General features: G+C 38.2%; 1 protein-coding gene across 5 annotated transcripts in view; it reads right to left on the reverse strand.

Annotated features, from left to right (window-relative positions):
• Window positions 1-21,093, reverse strand: part of LOC127950795 (zinc finger protein 521) — a 90,608-nt gene that overhangs the window by 57,757 nt on the left and 11,758 nt on the right. The window lies entirely within an intron of this gene.

Raw genomic sequence — 21,093 nt, forward strand, 5'->3', positions numbered from 1 at the left:
CTGCTTTGGTCTTTTTAACTGCAGATTTCTCTCCATCTCTTTCACTGCATACACTCTAATCCACTCCAGATGAACAAACATCTCTGTTTCTCCAAAGTCATATTCATCTCTCCCTCCCTTATTCCTCAGAAGTACAGACAAACAACAGACAGGACAATGAAAACAAAGAATACATCTTTACATCTTTAAGGTGGGGTGTTTCATTGCAGACAATGCATATTTCTATTTATTTCTGTAACATCCAGAAGCTGGATCTATTGTTTAAACAAACCAGACAAATAATTTACATCCCTGACCCCTTTTCAAAGTCAAAAAACACTGGATGCAGGAGACCGCATCAACACATACACATGTTATAACTGACTGTAATTACATCTATCATTCAGGGTTTAATTACTGTCCCCGATTCTGGTCCCCAATTATTTCCCTATTCCAGAGCTACAACACTCTTTTACTGATTTAACATTTATAACTCTTGATGAAAAAATATGACATTCTTGAATGAATGATGTATTGGCTGCATGCTAATCTTTTACTGTAGGCTCACCAACTTTATATTTTCACACTCCTAAACAAACCAAACTGTGACTGCTGCTTTGCTGTTTTTGTCTGCCATAAGGCCTCTTGGGCGCTCCTTGCCAATGAAAGCTACAATGGAGCCCAGACCTTCTGCTGTCAGTCTGAAGGTCTGGCTACATAAGACTGGTCCAAAATGGACCCAATCTTCCAATAGAGGACTAGTGGTCACAATCTTAAAACCATTGGATCTGGGTCTCAAAATGTAAAAAGCCATTGTTCTGTATCTGGGTCTTGGCTTGGTCTTTGAAGAACTAGACCTCAACTACAAGTCGACAAAGTATCATCAACGTTACAAAGAATATGCAAGAATTTGTGTGGCTACTCAGTATGTCTCAGTGTTCGAAAGGAAAGCCACAATAAATTAATCATGTTTTCTTCTCAACCAACATCCCTTGGTCACGATCTTGGTCGTAAAGGTGTGGAAATGGACTAGATCAATGACAGGCAACTCCGGCCGTAGAGGGCCACTGTGCTGCAAAGTTTAGCCCCAGTATAAATGTGTCCCAATTCAGGGGCTGCAACCAAAATGGGGTTCACAATCTGTCTAAATATGAAGAGTTATGTCTAAAAGTGCTGTCTGAATTTTTTTCTAAAATCAGCATGTTTATGTTCAGATATTTCACTTTAGTGGCAATGAAAACAACTTAATACTTGCCATTTAAGTGACATTTCTAAACCTACACATTGGAGTCTGATCATTTCAAATGGCACTTATTTTTTTCATCTGAACTCTTCATATGTTCACCTTGGTCCATTTATGTACATAATATAAAGTATGATGTATAAGATACGTTTAAATTAAAATGTCTTTTAAGCCGTTTTTGTAACATTACATATCCAACTACTTTTTAAAGTTTAAATCTACCATTTTTTCTGAAAAAAAAAAAAAAACCTGTCATCACCAGCACACAGTGAATCTTGGAATAGTATTGGCCACGAAGGATGCATATCAAGAAACAATGCATATCAAGGCCATATTTAAAGGAGTTTTACATTTTGGACAGCCTTTGTCATGACACTGAGAAGCATTCAGTCTTTTCTAATGCAGCCTTTGATGGATGCATTTAAGATGTTTGTAAAGGATCCATCCCTTGTATCTTTCATACCACAGGAAACAAAGGTTTAAGGTTGCATTTAAAGGAGCCTTTGAATTGGGAGAGTATCCGTTGATCCGCTGTGATGATTCAGTCTTTGAATACAGCCTACAAAGGATGCAGCCCCTGAATTGGGACACAGCTTATGTTCTCAGGATTTCTTGAAAATTACAGGCAGGTGTGTCTGATTAGGGAAGGAAGGAAAGTTCTCCTCCAAGATCAGGGCTAAAAATGATTCATTTCGTGTATCCTTCATGGCTTGGAAACAAAGGATGCACTTCAAGGTTGCATTTGAAGGAACTTTCGAAATAGGACAAACTTTTTTGCACCACTGACTACGTTTACATGCAGCCAATAACCCGTTCAAAACCAGGATATTAGCAATAACCCGGTCGTGCATGGCCATGTAAACACCGGCAAAAACCCGGATATGCTCATATCCGGGTTTTTAAAAACCGGGATATTATACCTGGGGTACCCCTTTTCTAACCCGAATATTTGGTCTTGTAAACGCGTTTCGGCATATCCCCATCAAAATGTGTGTGCTGCGCATGTTCTATTCGCAAGGAATCTTGGTCTTTTGAGTCTTTGGATACAGGAAGAAGAATCGGAAATGATGCATATTGCGTATTACGTCCAGACGCTAACCGTGCGTCGCTGTTTACATCGGGATATTGGCGACTGATTACACATTCCATGTATACAGGAGTAACTCTCTCTGCTCACGCATGTAAACGGGTTATCCCGAATGTTTCAGAAATCCAAATAGTGACCTTAACCCGACCATAACCCGAATTTTAACAGCTTGTAAACGTAGTCACTGTTGAGTCTTCAAATGATGCAGCCCCTGAATTGGGACACAGCTCCTCAGGATTGCTTGAAAAGCACAGGCAGGTCCTCCAAAATCTGAAGTTCTAGGTCTGTTTTGCTATGTGTATCCCTCAGCTTACAGCAATGATATGAAACACAAACTTAATGTACTGACAAAAGCATGAACCCTCTGCAAGGATAAGATCAGCCTATTAATACAGCTGTTGTTAAATACATCAGCATTCACTGGCACCGCAAGAACTGTTCGGAGTGGTCTAGACATGCACTGCACCTAAACAAACTACTGCTGATGTGCAGCGAGACAAACCTGCAAAACAACAACAACAACAATACACTGCTGAGGTGAGGGGGGGAAAGACGAACTGAGAAGTAAACAGATGACAGCATACTAAGAGGCAGAAGACATGGGTGTGGGGTGTGGAGAAGGCAGTCACAGTTTGAAAAATCTAATTTGCAGAAACACATAAAGCTCCGCTCAGACAAAAGGCAACACACTCGGGTATTTGTGGAGCTGTCTACCCATGATACCATTCTGAAAGTTTATTAAACAAGAAAGAGCCCTTCATGTGAAGACTCCCCACCCACAGACAAGCCAAAGCCCCACGGCCCCAGTCACTCAGTTCCTTCATTTCAGCCGTGTGTTCACCTCCCCGCCGCTCTGGCCTCCCTCATCCAGCTGTGGATAAAACAGTCCCGAAGGATCCTGCCGGTAATTTCCAGTTTCTATAGAAACTCAGGTATTAGAGAAGACCGCTTGGGGACCAGCTACAATATATCGCCACCATTTCATCCGAGCGAGAGAGGAAGAAGTAGCAGAAAAAGAAGAAAAAGAAAAGAGCTGGAAGTCCCCCAAGGGTCTCGCAGTTCAAATTTCTTAAGTTCAGGGGAGGAGGAAAGAGACGGCCCTGGGCTGAACATACGAGCATTAGAAAAACCACCACAATGAGAGAGGGGGGAGCATTTCCTCTCTGGTCTGGCAGGAGCGATCTTTTCCCCTGGCTCCCACTGGAAGCTTTTTACAAAACATGTGTTGCTGACATGCTGACAGATTGCTCAGTGAAGTGTTCGGAGCGTGCACACACTGGCCATTTACAGGACAACATCCTCTACCTGAAGCGCCATGATTTATGCATACGCTTAAAAAAAAAAAAAGACAATGGAAAGCAGATTGTAAACAGAGCAGGTCTTTTGACCCAAAGCATGCAAATGCTGTTAAAATGACAATGGAAAAGCTATAGAGTCCGCTGTCTGATTGAGGACCAGAAATGAGGTGGTATTGACACCATCTTCATTGGCCACTGGCTCAGAAAGTGCTGTCGTGGAGACCTAATGAAAACAGGAGGATCATAATGTATTCATGATGCAGCGACCCAGGGGTTGAGAGCACGCTCTCTGGGGACCCTTTACCTAGAGCTAGACGTGTCTGAGCAAAATCACTCGACACAGGACAAGAGCAGAATACTGAGCAGGCCAGAGGGGAGAGAAGACAAAACAGGAGAAATGAGAGAGATGAGACTGATGTGTGTTACCAAATGGGGACACAACAGCAGTGCTAAACAGATACTTGAAATAGACTTCTAAAGGGGTCATATCATAAGAACATTATTTTGTTTATTGCAATGTGTTTATGCACTTTAAGGTTAACAAAAACACATTATTTTCCACATAATGTACATTATTGTTGCTCATCTATCCCTCGCCTTTCTGAAACGTGTTGTTTTTTTAAAAGCTCATCAGTCTGAAAAGTGAGGTGTGCTCTGATTGGCCAGATATCCAATGCTTTGTGATTGGCTGAATACTTCAAGCATATGACGGAAATGTTTCACCCCTTATTATACTGTGATGCATATCCAGGTCAGAACACCGGTGCCAAAAGACAAAAACAAATAAAAACATTACAAATGAACCATTTGTTACATCCAGTGGGGACATAATTCCGGATTATAATGATTTATACTGTGTTTTTATGCATTGCATTGCAGCGCGCCATGTAAACAAAACCATGTCTGCATTTTAATTGGAGAAACGACAAACACAACTAGTGCTACTATCAGTGTTTGGAATAACAGCGTTTTAAAAGAACGGCGTTAGGTAACAACGTTATTTTTTCAGTGACGGGGTAATCTAACTAATCCCATCGTTACAACGCCGTTAACGTTACTGAACGTTAAATGCGGTGCGTTACTATGCATTGATTTAATAAACTATGCAATCCGAACGCACCCTTGGCTCACACAGCGAGTGTGGAGATGGGTTAATAACGAGATAAGCGATTATGATTGGCTAAGGCAGAGTCATGTGTTTCATGGTAGCCAATCAGAGCAAGTGTTTTTACACACATGCCGGCAAACGCGACAGTGCCAGCAGCGTCAAACACACACACACACACACACACGCAACAGCTACAGAGATTCGCAGCAGCAGCAGAAATGGCGAGTCAGGAGCAATCCAATGAAAAGTTGGCATTTTCAAGGTGGAGATATAAGCGCTACTTCAAATTAATTGTGATCAAAGGCAAGAACGTGCATGTAATGTGTACATGTAATGTGTGACACACGCATCTACAAAGCTAGTGGCCAAAAACACTTTTCTTACAAAGATAATACTTGAAGTGCAGGATAAAACTCTTGCTGTCTGTTGACGTGCAATAAATATCGAAAGTTATGTACAAACACCTGTCTGTTCATCTGACGTGTGAAAACTGCTTTTTACAAAAACTTTGACATATAGCAACTTTTTTCTTTTTTTTTTTTTTACAGTAACGCAAATAGTTACTTCCCCTGGTAACGAGTTACTTTTATTATAGAGTAATTCAGTTACTAACTTAGTTACTTTTTGGAACAAGTAGTGAGTAACTATAACTAATTACTTTTTTAAAGTAACGTTCCCAACAGTGGCTACTATATACTAGCGGTTCTCAATTCCAGTCTTCGCGCGCCCCAGCTCAACATATTTTGAATGTCTCTTTTTGTTAACACACCTAATTCAGATAAACAGTTCGCTAGAAGTGAGCTCTGTGCATGAACTGCGTTCACATTGATACAGTGTTCATTGTAAAAAGTGTTCACAAGTTTACTTCACTTCAGAACATTCATTCATGGATTTGCATCGCACAACATCTTCACACACAGACTAATCATATACCTCTGTAAATAAATCCAATTTAGATTCACGTCTCATTTAGTTCCATGCACTTTGAATGGAACATATACGTTTGATTCAAACTGGAATCATGGCAGAATATCCTGCGATGTCCAATTCGCAGGTCACTTGCATTCGAATAGAACAAACGTCTGAAGCGATAAGAGAAACATACAAAATGTGCAGTGCAGGGGGACACGAGAACTGGAACCCTAACCCTAACCCTAACTGCTCTGCACTGCTCAAAACTCACGTTTGAATCATCAGTGGCAAATCCTTTACATATGTGAACGTACTTACAGACTCTGAGTCAGAACAGCTGGCATTATAGTCATCTTTCCCAGGATCAGGAAACAGTCCTCCATAAAATGTGCTGCACACATTTGAATATTTAGGTTTAACTGTTCTGAAACAGTGTTGTAAATACAACTTAACCACTTCTAGTAGTGTGTATTTTTGCTTTCACAATGAAACAGCATCTCCATGACATAGCACCGGCGGCAACAGCAAGAATCAAAATTACAACTTCTTTCTTTGCGTGAACGTTTGTGTGGCGTTATGCAAATCTTCCCACATCGCGGCGTAGACGTGGGGACGTGTTTAAATGAGCCGTTTAAGGAGGACGTGGTTCACTCTTAACGTTGATAAAGAAAATTTCTTTGGATTTGAGACTTTAGTCTTTGCAACTTTACAGATTTTCTTTATGCACCAAGATCTCGAAAGACAAAAGAATCTTATGACCGCTTTAAGAATTAAAGTAAATGTCCAAGATGGTTCATGAACTAATGAATGTTTCACAACAGAACACATTGTCTGAATCTGAACATATTCTTATGCTTATTTACGGCAAACAAGGACAGAGGGAGAGCAAACCAGCACAGTCTCAGCCAGACACAGGCTTATAAACATTTAATACGGCTTCCAGACGCACGAACAAACTCAGCGAGAGCACAAACATCTGGGACGAGGAACCTGTCGACAAATGTGTTGAGTGCAGGCAGTGCGCTTGCAAACATGCATGAAAGTTTCTGGATTAACAATAGGACTGCATTAGAAGATAGGAGAGTATTTGGAAATAAGTGTAGAAATGTTGAAAAATACCCACTCCAAATATGTTAGCAATTAGTTTTGAGTTTTGAAGCTAGAAAGCTCTACTAAAAGGAATTGGTAGTTCCTGGGCAGGATCTCAGACTTAAGTGGTTTAAGTTTTCAATGAAAGTACAGTTGATTTCGTTTTCTTTCTTTCCTTTATTACTTTGTGTTTTTAAATACATTTCAATGCCTGGTAATTTGTGCCACTAATTAAATAATTAAGACCTGCAATCTACTGTCTTATTTATTAAACACTTCATGATCTGGCGATCATTTAGTCAGGGGTTAAAAAAAAATAATACAAATATACTAGTAATCATTACACACTTGCATACCTATAGAACACATTATATTAATACTCAAGGTGTACTGTAAATTCTTTCTAAATATAGCACATAAAGTACTTAAATTAATTCAATCCAGATGTATATAAACAACCAGTCTGTGGAAGATTTGAGTCTCACAAACCGGATCGGCCCTCCGTTTGTAATGTTAATTACAATTAAAAAACCATTATGTGATTTTAATGCGCTATTTATATCAGAAGAACTTCTTTGGCAAGATCAGTCTGTGTAGACCTGAAGTCATGAAGGCAGGCAAATGTTTTATTGATTGTATATGCTTTTGTTAAACCCATCTATTTGCATTAATTAGCATATGTTTTTGTAAAAACTACATTACCCATGATGCTGTACAGAACATTCCACCAATCAGAGAGTCGCAGTGAGCAAAGTGCACTGAAAGAGATCTTTAGCTCCACCCATCCCAATGAAGTGCAGAAAATGACCACCAATTAGACAACCAATAATTTTAAAATAATGTTTATATTTCTCCATTTCTAATTAAATTCACGTTTGTTGATGTTTCATGGAATTGTAATCATTTGAAGCCGTTAAGTTTAGAGTCTTGTACTGTACCTTTGTCTTTGTGTCTGATTTTCATTTACTTTTTTGCTTCAAAATCAGTTTTTCATGATTCATAAGGGGGAAAAAAACAAAATGCCACTAATGCACTCTGTAGGAATCAGAGTGGAAACTCTTTGGCCACTGGCTCAAGTTCAGAAAGACCGATAGAATAATAGCTCACCTGTTTTTCTATATTTTCGTCTTTACAGAGATGAGCTATGGCTGGTTGACAATGTTCAATGAATAGTTTATATGGAGCAGGATAGGATGCTCAGGAGACGGAAAGATAGAGAGCACAAGGAAGAGGAATAGATATGTCTCCTGAGACTGGAGCTGCTTTGAATATCTAATGACACTTTGGCTTTAACATGGGCAGCACTGAACACACTCCGACTGCGGCACACATTCAGATACACATTCATAACAACACTGCCAAGTGCAAGATAACTCCAATATTTCTGAATTGTTGAACTGAGGAGTTCATTCATTTGTGACACTAGCACAGGCCGACGATCCTTCAAACTGTCACGGCAGAAATTATGTGTTGTTTTATGAACTGTGGTTGGACTTTTTTTTTTCTACATTTTCTAGAATTTACCTTCCCATTAAGCACTTTTTTTTATCATTGCAGAATACATCACACACATTGATGGCCTAAAGCTGGGGTGACTCCATAAACCTCTAAATTCAACAGTAGATTTGATACTGTGGTGTGCGGCAAAGACAATATCTGTATCTGTTGGAATGATAAAAATAGATATTTTATTCAGACAAATCTGGCACTTCCATGCGGTCTTGACCTACACTGAAAAACAGTGTACAGAACACAATTCTGAATTAGATACTACATTTACATTTAGCATTTAGCAGTCGCTTTTATCCAAAGCGGCTTAAATGTAGTAGTAGTAGTAAGAATTGGTTATAAAAACTGAAAACAGAAGTGAAATAAGTAGTAAGAAAAAGGACAAATACAAAGCGATACTTATATCCCTGCACGGTGGAGTCGCAACGGTACATTGGATGGTCTTCAGTCTTCACACATTAAAGACGGGTAATTGCACAGAGAAATTATGAAATGTTATTTGCACCTTCTAAAAGTAGCTAAAACACTTTGAATGTACTATGACAGTGTGTCCACATCTGTACAGTGTACTTAATGAGCTGTAAAATGTAAGCAAGCAAATTAGTGCATAGAGCATCTTCTCTGCTGCTGGAGCAGTTTGAAAGTAAATAAAAACAACTGTGTTTTCATTTATTTGTACAATTTACAAATGTTAACACTTTATAAAACGTGTTGTCATCACAAATACATGCACACTTTGATATGAGTGAAATCTTTTGATAGAATATGAAATATGTTGCTAACAAATGAAATTTTTGCCAATTTTTAAATGCAACCATGCATATTTAATGTGTACAATTACTAATCTTCAGATTATGGTCCAGCTGATGTCTCAATGTCAGCATGAGCTCTGGGCTATTTAAGCTCTCAGTCATATTAGACTCCTCTCTTCTTTTAAACACACTCAAGCACTGGAATGGAGAATATGAAACTGAAACAAACTAAACTATACTATAGCACTTTAAAACATTTAAAAGTAGAGAGGAGTACTTACACCTTTACTATTTCATAAGTGTATCAGCACTATGATTTGTTTATTTACTAAACTGTAATCAGGTGCATTTTTCACTCTCAAAAGATAATGGGAGGAGTTCAGTGAATTCTGTCTGCTGATAAGGCTGTTTATTTGAAAATTTAAATATACATTTTAAATCAAATTACTTGAACAAATGTTTTCATTTGAAGTTTCAAATTTAATAATTTTTAGATAAACAATAATTTTTAGTTAACCTTGGAAACGGTTCACCCAAAAATAAACATCTACTCAAAATGTACCTTGGCTATCCAAGATAAGTTTGTTTGTTCATAGTAACAGTTTTGGAGAAATGTTGCACTTGTTCACCAATGGATGCTCTGCAGTGAATGGGTGCCGTCAGAATGAGAGTCCAAACAGCTGATAAAAACATCACAATAATCCACAGCACTCCAGTCCATCAGTTAACATCTGTGTAGACAAAAGCTAATTTTGATGGCACCCATTCACTGAAGAGAATCCACTGATCAGCAAGTGATGCAATGCTACATTTCTCTAAATCTGATGAAGAAACAAACTCATTTATATCTTGGATGACTTGAGAGTGAGGGCATTTTCAGTTTATTTTTCACTTTTGGTTGAACTATTCCTTTAAGCTTAATCCTTAAACATACCCTTAATAATGAGCAACAAACCTTAAAAGGAGATTATTTTTTAAATACATGAGCAGAGAAACGTGTCTCACAACAGTTTACAATTCCACAGAAGGTATCTGTTAAAAGCCTATGCTAGTGACCTTGAGGAGCTTAATCGCTGAGCGTTTATATGGAGATGGACAGCTGTTGCATTTCCAGCCTCCCTGAGGACAGCAGCGGCTGAAGCGGCAGGATGCTGAAACCAGACGCAGAAACTCAATCCTCAGCCGAGCCGGAGCCAGCACCCCACCGGCGCTGAGAGCTTTCAGGGGTAAACATTCCTATCCCAGCGCCTCTGGGGAGCGCTCCTACCATCCTCAGCGGGGACGCAGTGATCCAGCCCCACACCAGCATTCACAGCCGTCAGGTAGGGGTCAGTATGAGGAATATACTGGAGGGTGCAGGCATTATTTCTTTCCTGTTCCTGTGGAAGACAGCAAGTCCTGCGGGACACATTCCTGTAGCCATCTCTCTCTCTGCAGTTCTGCATTAGCACGATCAATAGTCCAATCACATCAGGGACACGGGTGGATCCATCGGCCCATTCCCATAACGCAATGCAGTGGTCATGGCTTAAGTGCACAGAGAGGAGTTGAAACTCCTCTGGACCAGGCAGAGACAACGGCAGCCATTGATCGAGGCAACACGTGACAACTCTTACTGCCTCTGTCTTTGTGTCTCATTCTCTCATGAAAATCTGAAATTCGTTTCACACACCCTTAGTCGGGGTGCACTGTAGCACTGTTCATAAAAATATTTACTGAGTACTGGAGTACTGGAATCCGTGATACTGGCCTTCATTAACAGCAGACGCCACTGAACAAACATTATAAAATACCAAATATTTTAAATATTGACTTTATGTTGTTTCCACTTTAATTTGAAGATTTAAATGTAAGAGTTAATCAAATGACAAATTAATTGCACATTTTGAAAGTCGCTGGTTTTAATATCACTGAGGTACTTTTAGTTTTTATTAATCCTTTACATTTTAATTGCAGTCTCAAATTAAAATGTCGTGGAAGTTAATTTTAAACTAAGTAGAAAGTAAATTTTACTTAAATAAATTAAATACATACAGACTGAAGTAGTTTAAGTCTTTGGTTCTTATAATTGTTATGATTTTGGCTCACATATTAATCTAATGAATTAGAATATGGTGACATGCCAATCAGCTAATCAACTCAAAACACCTGCAAAGGTTTCCTGAGCCTTCAACATGTTCTCTCAGTTTGGTTAGCTAGGCTACACAATCATGGTGAAGACTGCTGATCTGTCAGTTGTCCAAAAGACAATCATTGACACTCTTCACAAGGAGGGTAAGCCACAAACATTCATTGACAAAGAAGCTGGCTGTTCACAGAGTGCTGTATCCAAGCATGTTAACAGAAAGTTGAGTGGAAGGAAAAAGTGTGGAAGAAAAAGATGCACAACCAACTGAGAGAACCGCAGCTTTATAAGGATTGTCAACCAAACTGGATTCAAGAATTTGAGAGAACTTCACAAGGAATGGACTGAGGCTGGGGTCAAGACATCAAGAGCCACCACACACAGATGTGTCAAGAGATTTACTGAACCATAGACAACTTCAGAGGCGTCTTACCTGGGATAAGGAGAAGAAGAACTGGACTGTTGCCCAGTGGTCCAAAGTCCTCTTTTCAGATGAGAGCAAGTTTTGGATTTCATTTGGAAACCAAGGTCCTAGTCATAGAGTCTTGAGGAAGGGTGGAGAAGCTCATAGCCCAAGTTACTTGAAGTCCAGTGTTAAGTTTCCACAGTCTGTGATGATATGGGGTGCAATATCATCTGCTGGTGTTGGTCCATTGTGTTTTTTGAAAACCAAAGTCACTGCACCTGTTTACAAAGAAATCTTGGAGCACTACATGCTTCCTTCTGCTGAACAGCTTTCTGAAGATGCTGATTTAATTTTCCAGCAGGATTTAGCACCTGCCCACACTGCCAAAAGCACCAGAAGTCGGTTAAATGACCATGGTGTTGGTGTACTTGACTGGCCAGCAAACTCACCAGACCTGAACCCCAGAGAGAATCTATGGGCTATTGTCAAGAGGAAGATGAGAAACAAGAGACCAGAATATTTTTTTTTGTCTTAAAGGATTATTTCACTAAAAATTTAAATAATGTAATTAATGAAACTAATAAATGTAACGCTGCTGACGTGTTATCTTTGTTATTGGGCGCATCAGAAAACACGTCAGCAGCGTCATACGTCAGGAGCATCATGAACTCTCTCACAACAGACACGGAAGAGAAGACGATGCTGAATAAAGTCGTAGTTTTTTGATAGTTTTGGACCAAAATGTATTTTTGATGCTTCTACAAATTCTAACGGACCCTCTGATGTCACATGGACTACTTTGATGATGTTTTTCTTCCCTTTCTGGACATGGACAGTAGACCGTACACACAGCTTCAATGGAGGGACTGAGAGCTCTCGGACTAAATCTAAAATATCTTAAACTGTGTTCTGAAGATGAACAGGTTTGGAACAACATGAGGGTGAGTTATTAATGACATTTTTTTGGTGAACTAACCCTTTAAGTATTCTAATTTGTTGAGATTAATGGGGTTTTGTTAAATGAGGCAAAATCATTACAATTAAAAGAACCAAAAACTTAAACTACAGTCTGTGTGCATTTAATTTAAATCACAATTTGAGTTGAATTACTGAAATAAATTAACTTTTCCACGACATTTCCAATAAAATCAGCATCTCCATAAAGCATGTCAGCAAATGGAATCATAAAGTGCTCCAAAATCTCCTGGAAGATGGCTGCATTGACTTTGGACTTGATAAAACACAATGGACCAGCACCAGCAGACGTCACGGCTCCCAAATCATCTCTGACTTAGGTAACTTCACTCTGGACTTTGGACTCTGTGCCTCTCCAGTCTTCCTCCAGACTCCAGACCTTGATTTCCAAATTAAATTCTAAATTTACTCACTTGAAAAAAGGACTTTGGACCACTGAGCTACAGTCCAGGTTCTAGGAATGTGACAAGTGTAGCCCTTTTCCTGAAGATGTCTGAGTGTTGTGACTCTCTGTATCCACTCCTTGTGAAGCTCTCCCAAGTTCTTGATAAATTTTTTCCTGAAAATCTTCCCAAGTCTGTGGTCATCCCTGTTGCTTGTGCACCTTTTCCTACCACACTTTTTCCTTCCAGTCAACTTTCTATGAATATATTTTGATACAGCACTCTGTGCACTGACAGCAGTGACCTTTTGTGGCTTACCCTCCTTGTGGAGGGTGTTGATGATTGCCTTCTGGACTACTGTCAGGTCAGTAGCCTTTCCCATAATTGTGGTTGCATGTTCTAAACTAGCCCAAGTGTTACCCAGTATTTATACTCAAAATTATTCAAACTAATCAAGCTCAAAATGGAATACTGAATTTTTAATTTTCCCAAGCTGTAAGTCATAACCTCAGAATTATAACAAATAACTCTTGAAATATTTTAGTTTGTGTGCAATGAATCTAGAATATAAGAAAGTTTGCTTTTTTTTATTAAATTATAAAAAAATAATTACCTTTTCCATGAAATTCTATTTTTTACCTTTATATTATGACTATACATGTGACTATACAGTTTTTTATGATTTTGTTTTTGTTTTAGTACATCAAATAAAATTTAAGTTATTTATTTTTCAGTTTTAGTTAACAATATTAACCCTGGTTTGGTAAAAACAAATCTGTCACCGGATGAATATGTGGTTCCTGACTTGTCTGTAAAATTCAACTTTTAGTGATTTGTGTCCTGAAATAAACCATGAGATGTTACTGTGTTTTGTTCTTTTAAGAATAAAAATGTTACTAAAAATGCGAGCTCCTCATCGCAGCACAGCTTTAAATCAGACCCTTTAGAAGAATGACTCATTTAATCATTCACGCTGAGCTACTTCTAAACTTGCTTTCACCTGCACACTTCTCTGCTCTTCTTCAGATACGCATCACTCTCAAATGTCTATTACATTCTTCTTGTTGGCCTCCACAGGGAGCTCATTTAAACCACCATCTCAAGTAGTGAACAATTAACACTTATTTGTCAGAGAAATGGGGGTTTTTAATGAGAGGCTGCTCTGATGGCAGAAGTCAGCAGAGGGAGTCACTGATCAAATCCAGCCAAATCAATAAGACAGTAGTACTGAACTAGAATTAAAAGTTAGTGAACTAACTTTGATGTTGGCTTGGCCATCTTGGCCATGGAGCAAAAGAGCCAAAGTACTTGTGTGCCCAACATTGAGTTGCCCCGCTGCAAAATTAATACACATAATAATGCCATAAAAAAATACACCTGCAACAGTCTTTTTCCATGCTCCCTTGCTGTTTTCTTTTTTTAATAAAAAGCCTGGGCTATGATAACAGCTATGACAGGGTTGTCTAGCTGGATGTGAAATAAGTCATGCCTATTTTTCTCGTGTATGTATTTCACAGTCCTGCCACCGTTGCGTTGTGGGCAACGACACACAAGATTACTGAAACAATGCATTTTAAATCAAGGAGATCATAAGGGGTCCAAGCACAATGGTTTGTATAGATGATGCAGTTACACACTGTTTAAAATTGTTTAATTTGTACTGTATGTTCATTCTATTTATTTATTTGTGCTATTTACATAATGTTTACTTTTTTTAAGTTTGTTTTTGTTAATGTAAAATAGCACTGCATAGTCTTCACTGTAAGATAAAATACACAATCAAACCAAAATGTATTCAGACACCTTCAACATTTCTCACATAATCACAGTTTATTTGCTGTAGTTTAGAAACTGGTAATAATATATGACAATAACTCAGAACAAATTCATCTTGATAATTTCGGATAACTTTGATAAAAAGATATGTAATGGAATCAACCAAAACTTCAGACTGTCAGTATGACAATATTTACACAACTATCAATACTTTGTTGAACAGTTACCAAGCAAGAAATGCTTAATTTGGTTCAGTCTGTGGTGTGAAAAGGTTGCATTAACAATTAAAGAAAGAAACACTTAAGCAAAACATGGGCAGGTCCTTAATTATTATTTTTTTAAATCAATTTCACTGGTAGCCTACTGTATGAAGAATTAGTGGGTATAATATTTCACAGATCACTATTTTGCCATACTCACTTACATAAATGAACTAGTGGCCTGCACCCACTAGTAAAACAATTCTATCTTATTTTTGGATTGACTTTGGATAAATTCTTGTACTACAAGGTAATTCAGTCAAGAGCAGTGAGTGATTTACTTTCATTTTCATACATTAAAGACTCTGACAGCAGAGCTAGTAAATTAGGCGCGGTCCCTTTAAGAGACAAACGCATCCATTATGATGATACACATCCGATTTTTTTTTTTGCAAATCTTTACTTTCACTTAAGACATAACCACATACTTATTCGAACACACTTTCCAACACGGGTATTTCGACATATTTTGTATGTATTTGTTGTCGGTACAAAAGCAAGAAGACTTTGAGACGCGTCTCTGCTTGCTCCCTGAACAACACCGCGCTGCTGAATTGAGCTCTTTTGCTTTTCGCTCTTTTTTCTGTTTATTTAAACTGCGATTTGAATTTGTTCGTTCAGGTCCAGGAGGAAGTGAACGTCCTGAACGACAGCTCTGTTCAGTGTTGCTGTCCCTGTCCGCGATACGCGCGGCTCTCTCTCGTGCACACGCGCCATCAGCTGCTCAGTTCAGTTTCCCGCAGCGCGGGGCTGAAGCCAACTTGATGTGTTGAATGCTCGGAGCACGTTATAAAACGTATTCTTAAAATACACATTTCTGTTTTAATAAATGGTCATATTAAATCATAGCATAACACATAAGTAGGTACAAAAATAATCAGTGATGCATGCGACCCTTTTGGTCTCAGTGTAGCTCCCTGCTTTACCATGTTATGCAACGCTGAGCAATTGCTGCGACGTTAAGCCTGACAGAGAAATCATCTCTGTCCGTTGTATATCATCAACGGTAGGTTACGAGGAGACACTTTAGGGAGATTCACATTTTGCTCACCTCTTGGGAATAGCACAGTTGACTATATGATAACAGATATAGATCCTTCATCTCTCAGATCATTCACTGTTAGAGAACTAACCCCTCTGTCCGATCACAGTCAAATCACTGTGTATCTCAAAAAGACTGAAAATAACATTAACACAAAGCCCAGTAAACTGTACAATATCAGAAAACCATACAGATGGGCCGAAAACAGCGCTGAAGAATATCAGAAAGCACTCAGCAGCCAAAAAATACAAGCACTGATAGATAACTTTCTAAATAACATCTATGCTCACACCAATGAAGGTGTCAATCTTGCGGTCAAAGATTTAAATTACATATTTGAAAAATCAGCAAAACAATCCAAATTGAAAACAAAATCTGGAAAAAATCTAATACCCAAAAATGACAAAAATTGGTTTGATCAGGACTGCCAAACTATTCGCAAACAAATGAGAACACTTTCAAATCAGAAACACAGAGATCCAAATAATACAGAGATCCGCCTTCTTTACTGTGCAACACTAAAACAATACAAACATACACTCAGAACCAAAAAAGCACAATACACCCAAAACCAACTCACAATAATTGAGAAGTCAGTCAACACAAACCAATTTTGGAATAACTGGAACAATCTGAAAAAAACTGATCATGAAGAATTGGCAATCCAAAATGGAGAAATATGGGAAAGTCATTTCCAAACACTGTTTAATAAAGTACAAACAGACAAAAACTGTAAACAAAACCAAACAATCAACCAATTGGAAAAACTAGAATTAGCAATCAAAGATAACCAAAACCCATTAGATTTCCCAATAACTGATAAAGAACTTAAAGAAAAAATCAAAAACCTCCAACCCAGAAAAGCATCTGGACCTGATGGGATATTAAATGAAATGATAAAACACACAAGCAGTCAATTTCAATTGGCCATTCTAAAACTATTCAATGTGATTCTAAGTGTAGGTCACTTCCCTGACATCTGGAATCAAGGCTTGATCACACCAATCTTTAAAAACGGAGATAAATTTGATCCTAACAACTACAGAGGCATCTGTGTGAGCAGCAACCTGGGAAAGTTATTCTGTAGCATAATAAACGCTCGACTATTAGACTTCATCACCACACACAAGGTACTGAGTAGAAGTCAAATTGGATTTTTACCAAATTACCGCACATCTGACCACATCTATACATTACATACTCTAATTGAAAAACATGTCAACCAAGAAAAAGGTAAAATATATGCATGCTTTATTGACTTTAAAAAAGCTTTTGACTCAATTTGGCACCAAGGACTGTTTTACAAACTTATTGAAAGCGGCATAGGAGGTAAAACCTATGACCTTATCAAATCAATGTACACTGAAAGTAAATGTGGCGTAAAAATCGGCACCCAACGTACGAGGTATCTTTCCCAAGAGCGTGGTGTGAGACAGGGCTGCTGCTTAAGCCCAACATTATTTAACATTTACATCAATGAACTGGCAAGCAGTCTGGAGCGATCCGCAGCCCCTGGCCTCACACTACACAACTCACAGATCAAATGCCTGCTGTATGCAGACGATCTGGTTCTGCTGTCTCCCACTCAACAAGGTCTACAGCAGAACCTGGACCTGCTAGAACAATACTGCCAGACCTGGGCCCTGACAGTCAACCTGAAGAAAACCAAAATCATGATCTTCCAGAAAAGATCCAGATCCCAGGGAACACAACACACATTTACACTAGGCACTAACCCGATAACACACACATCACACTACAACTACCTGGGTCTGAAAATCACATCCACAGGAAACTTTAATCATGCTGTGAATGAACTGAGAGATAAAGCACGCAGGGCCTTCTATGCCATAAAACGGCAATGTCCTATAGAAATCCCTATCAGAATTTGGCTGAAAATATTAGAATCAGTAGTTGAGCCCATTGCACTCTATGGCAGTGAGGTGTGGGGTCCACTGACCAATCCAAATCAAGATTTCACCAAATGGGAAAAACATCCAATTGAGACCCTGCATGCAGAACTGTGTAAAAATATATTACACGTGCACCGGCACACAACAAATAACGCATGCAGGGCAGAATTAGGCAAATATCCTCTAATCGTAAAGATACAAAAAAGGGCAATTAAATTCTGGAAACATCTGAAACTCAGTGACCCCCAATCATATCATTATAAAGCCCTTCAATACCAAGAGATGAGCAAAGAAAGCAGTCCCCTCCCTCAGCTGATCCAGAGCTTCAGTACTGATGCTTCACTAACATCTACTGATGCTCTGAATCACATCAGAATCAATCAGATTACTGCACAAATCAAACACAATTACATCACTCACTGGCAAACCCAAACAGAACAACAGAGTAAAATGCGATGCTATTTGGCTCTAAAGAGAGAGTACAGTATGGCAGAGTATCTGTACACAGTGTCAGATCAGAAACTGAGAAGCACACTGACCAGATACAGACTCAGCGGACACAAGCTGAAGATAGAGACGGGCAGACACAGAAAAACATGGCTGCCAGCGGAGCAGAGACTGTGTTCACACTGTGATCTGAATCAGATGGAAACAGAACTGCACTTCTTAACAGAATGCTCCAAATACACGGACATACGGACAGGGTTCTATGATCAAATACAGCAGATCCATCAGACATTTAAAACTCTTCCGAACCAGGAGAAACTGCCGTATCTGTTAGGAGAACACAAGAACTGCTGTGTATTTGCTGCTCAGTATGTGTCTGCCTGTCATGATGTTAGAGAAAACACTCAACCTGCCCTGACCTGATGTTTCCAGCACATGTAGATTATGTTATGCCATATTACTGTGTTGTATTACTTAGATGTATATTTTGCCTCTGTAAATCTAATACCATATTCTATTTTATTTTATTTCTAACTTATACATTCACATACACTAATTCACTTTGCACTACATGGTTAATACTTTTTATATATTTTATTATTACTATTATTCTTTTTCTTTCTGTAAATACATATGTGCACTATTTGTAAGCAGCCCAGCTGCCACTGCTTTGGCAATACAAATGTACAGTTTTTGTCATGCCAATAAAGCTCACCTAAATTGAAAATTGAAATCTCACAAGCACATATAAACACTCATTTTCATATGTGTAATATATTCTTCTAATTGTTTTGTGCCGTTTCGCTGCAGTGTTTTAATGTGAAAGGCTGTAAACGTACTTCAAGTGTTCAGAGAAATACATCGCGAGCTCATCTGTGACGTTCAGCATGATGATTCAGTTAGAAACCAGCTAATACCAGCGTGACAGTGGCCAAAACTACTTTAAAACCATATAATATATTATTGTTTTGTGCCGTTTCGCTGCAGTGTTTTAATGCGAAAGGCTGTAAATTCTCTGTGGACTTCAAGTGTTCAGAGAAATACATCGCCAGCTCGCGGACATTTGGCTGCCGCGAATATATCATGTTATTACTTTAAACAGTTCAGAAACATCTGAATTTAGCTCTTGGTGTGTTCTAACGTGTGGATTGCGTGCAATCGCCGTTTTAAAAGGTCTTAAATAAGAATGAATTCGCTCGTTGTGAGCTCCGTGGAGACAGACTGAGATGAGCAGCAGTGATTCTTCTCTCGTCTTTCTGACTGCTCTCTGCCCAGAAATAAATTATTAATGAGCCCTGACCCCTGTAATAATCAGATATGTTGGTTTAGCTTGTCAGTTTGAGGGAAATTGTATTATTTACTTGGTATTTTTAACCGGTTTAAAAGTGAAACGAAACCCGACTCCTCCCTTTAATCTCGGTTATTGCAACTAGGGGCGCAATTTTTCTCAGATAATGTAAGTCTATGGGTAATGTATTTTGACATTTAAAAATTAATAAAAAAAAAACTTTAAGTCTGATCAGTCTGAAAAGATATAGCACACACCACCGCTCTATCCCGCAGGTTTCTGCCGAGTTTGGGGCTTGTGGCTTTAAAGCCCTAGGAGGAGTAGCGTTCAGAATTTCTGTCAGAAAAATAATAAGAAGAAAAAGAAGAAGTTTAAATAGCATAACAGTATGTTGGCTTGTTGCCAAGCCAACATAATAAAAAAATTAAAAAAACTATCTCCAACCTACGGACCAAACTAAAGAGGTTTTGTAGATGTTTTGTTGGTAACCAAACAGCTGTCAGTAGCATTTGAGTTCCATAGATTGGAAAAAAAAACTATTACTTGATTACCCACATTATTTGAAAGATTTTATTTTATTTTCAGCAAAAGAAAGACACCCAATTTAATAATATGATTTCATTATAATAATATAAAGAAACTTAATATAATATTTTTCAGTTTTGAAATTGTCTATCAGCACAGACTTGATCTAAATGATCATTTACCTTGTTTTTAAGATCACCATTTTATACTAATAAATAAATAAAATATTAATATTATGTTCAATTTCAAGTATTTTTTTCCTTTTATACAATATTGTCAATATGGAAAGTTTTTCTCTATTTTGCCAAGCATTGCATCTCTTGATCAAAACAGTTGATTCAGCATTTATAAATGAATCGGTTGAGTCATTCAGTGAGATATTCATAATTGCTAAAGTCAAAACTGCATATCTTACTATTTTTAGCATATTTTATTATGGCCGACATAGTAGTATTAGTAGTGTGCAGTTAAGAAATGAATGAATGAATCAGCTGTTTTGAACGAATTGGTTGAGATAGTGAATCAGTGACTCACTCATTAAGACCAGTCACCACCTACTGCTCAATTTACTTTCATATTTAAATATATTTCATAGTACTATATTTAGTATATCTTATATTTAAAACATTAATCTCATACGCAAATGCAACTGCAGTGTAAATGCATTCATGGCATCTCTGAGCTGCATAACCAGTGTGTAAATACTAATCTAAATCCACTTCAGATGCAGTTTCTGTGCCGCTTCTGCAGTGCAAAGGTGGATTTTGTTGACTAGTTTCATTTCATTATTCCATTATTCTAACTGCGATACATTTAATAAGGTCAGAAATTTGCCTTCATAAAAGTAAAAAATAGATGTCCATGGAAAACAATTGAAGAGGGAAAATATTTTCACTTTATGGAAATGTTGTTGTTTTTTCCTCTACGGGTTTAGGATTATTTTTCAGTTTTTATCCTGGCTTCACAAATCCTGCAA

This window comes from Carassius gibelio, chromosome B2 (assembly GCF_023724105.1).
Source record: "Carassius gibelio isolate Cgi1373 ecotype wild population from Czech Republic chromosome B2, carGib1.2-hapl.c, whole genome shotgun sequence".
In the NCBI taxonomy this organism is placed as follows: Eukaryota; Metazoa; Chordata; class Actinopteri; order Cypriniformes; family Cyprinidae; genus Carassius; species Carassius gibelio.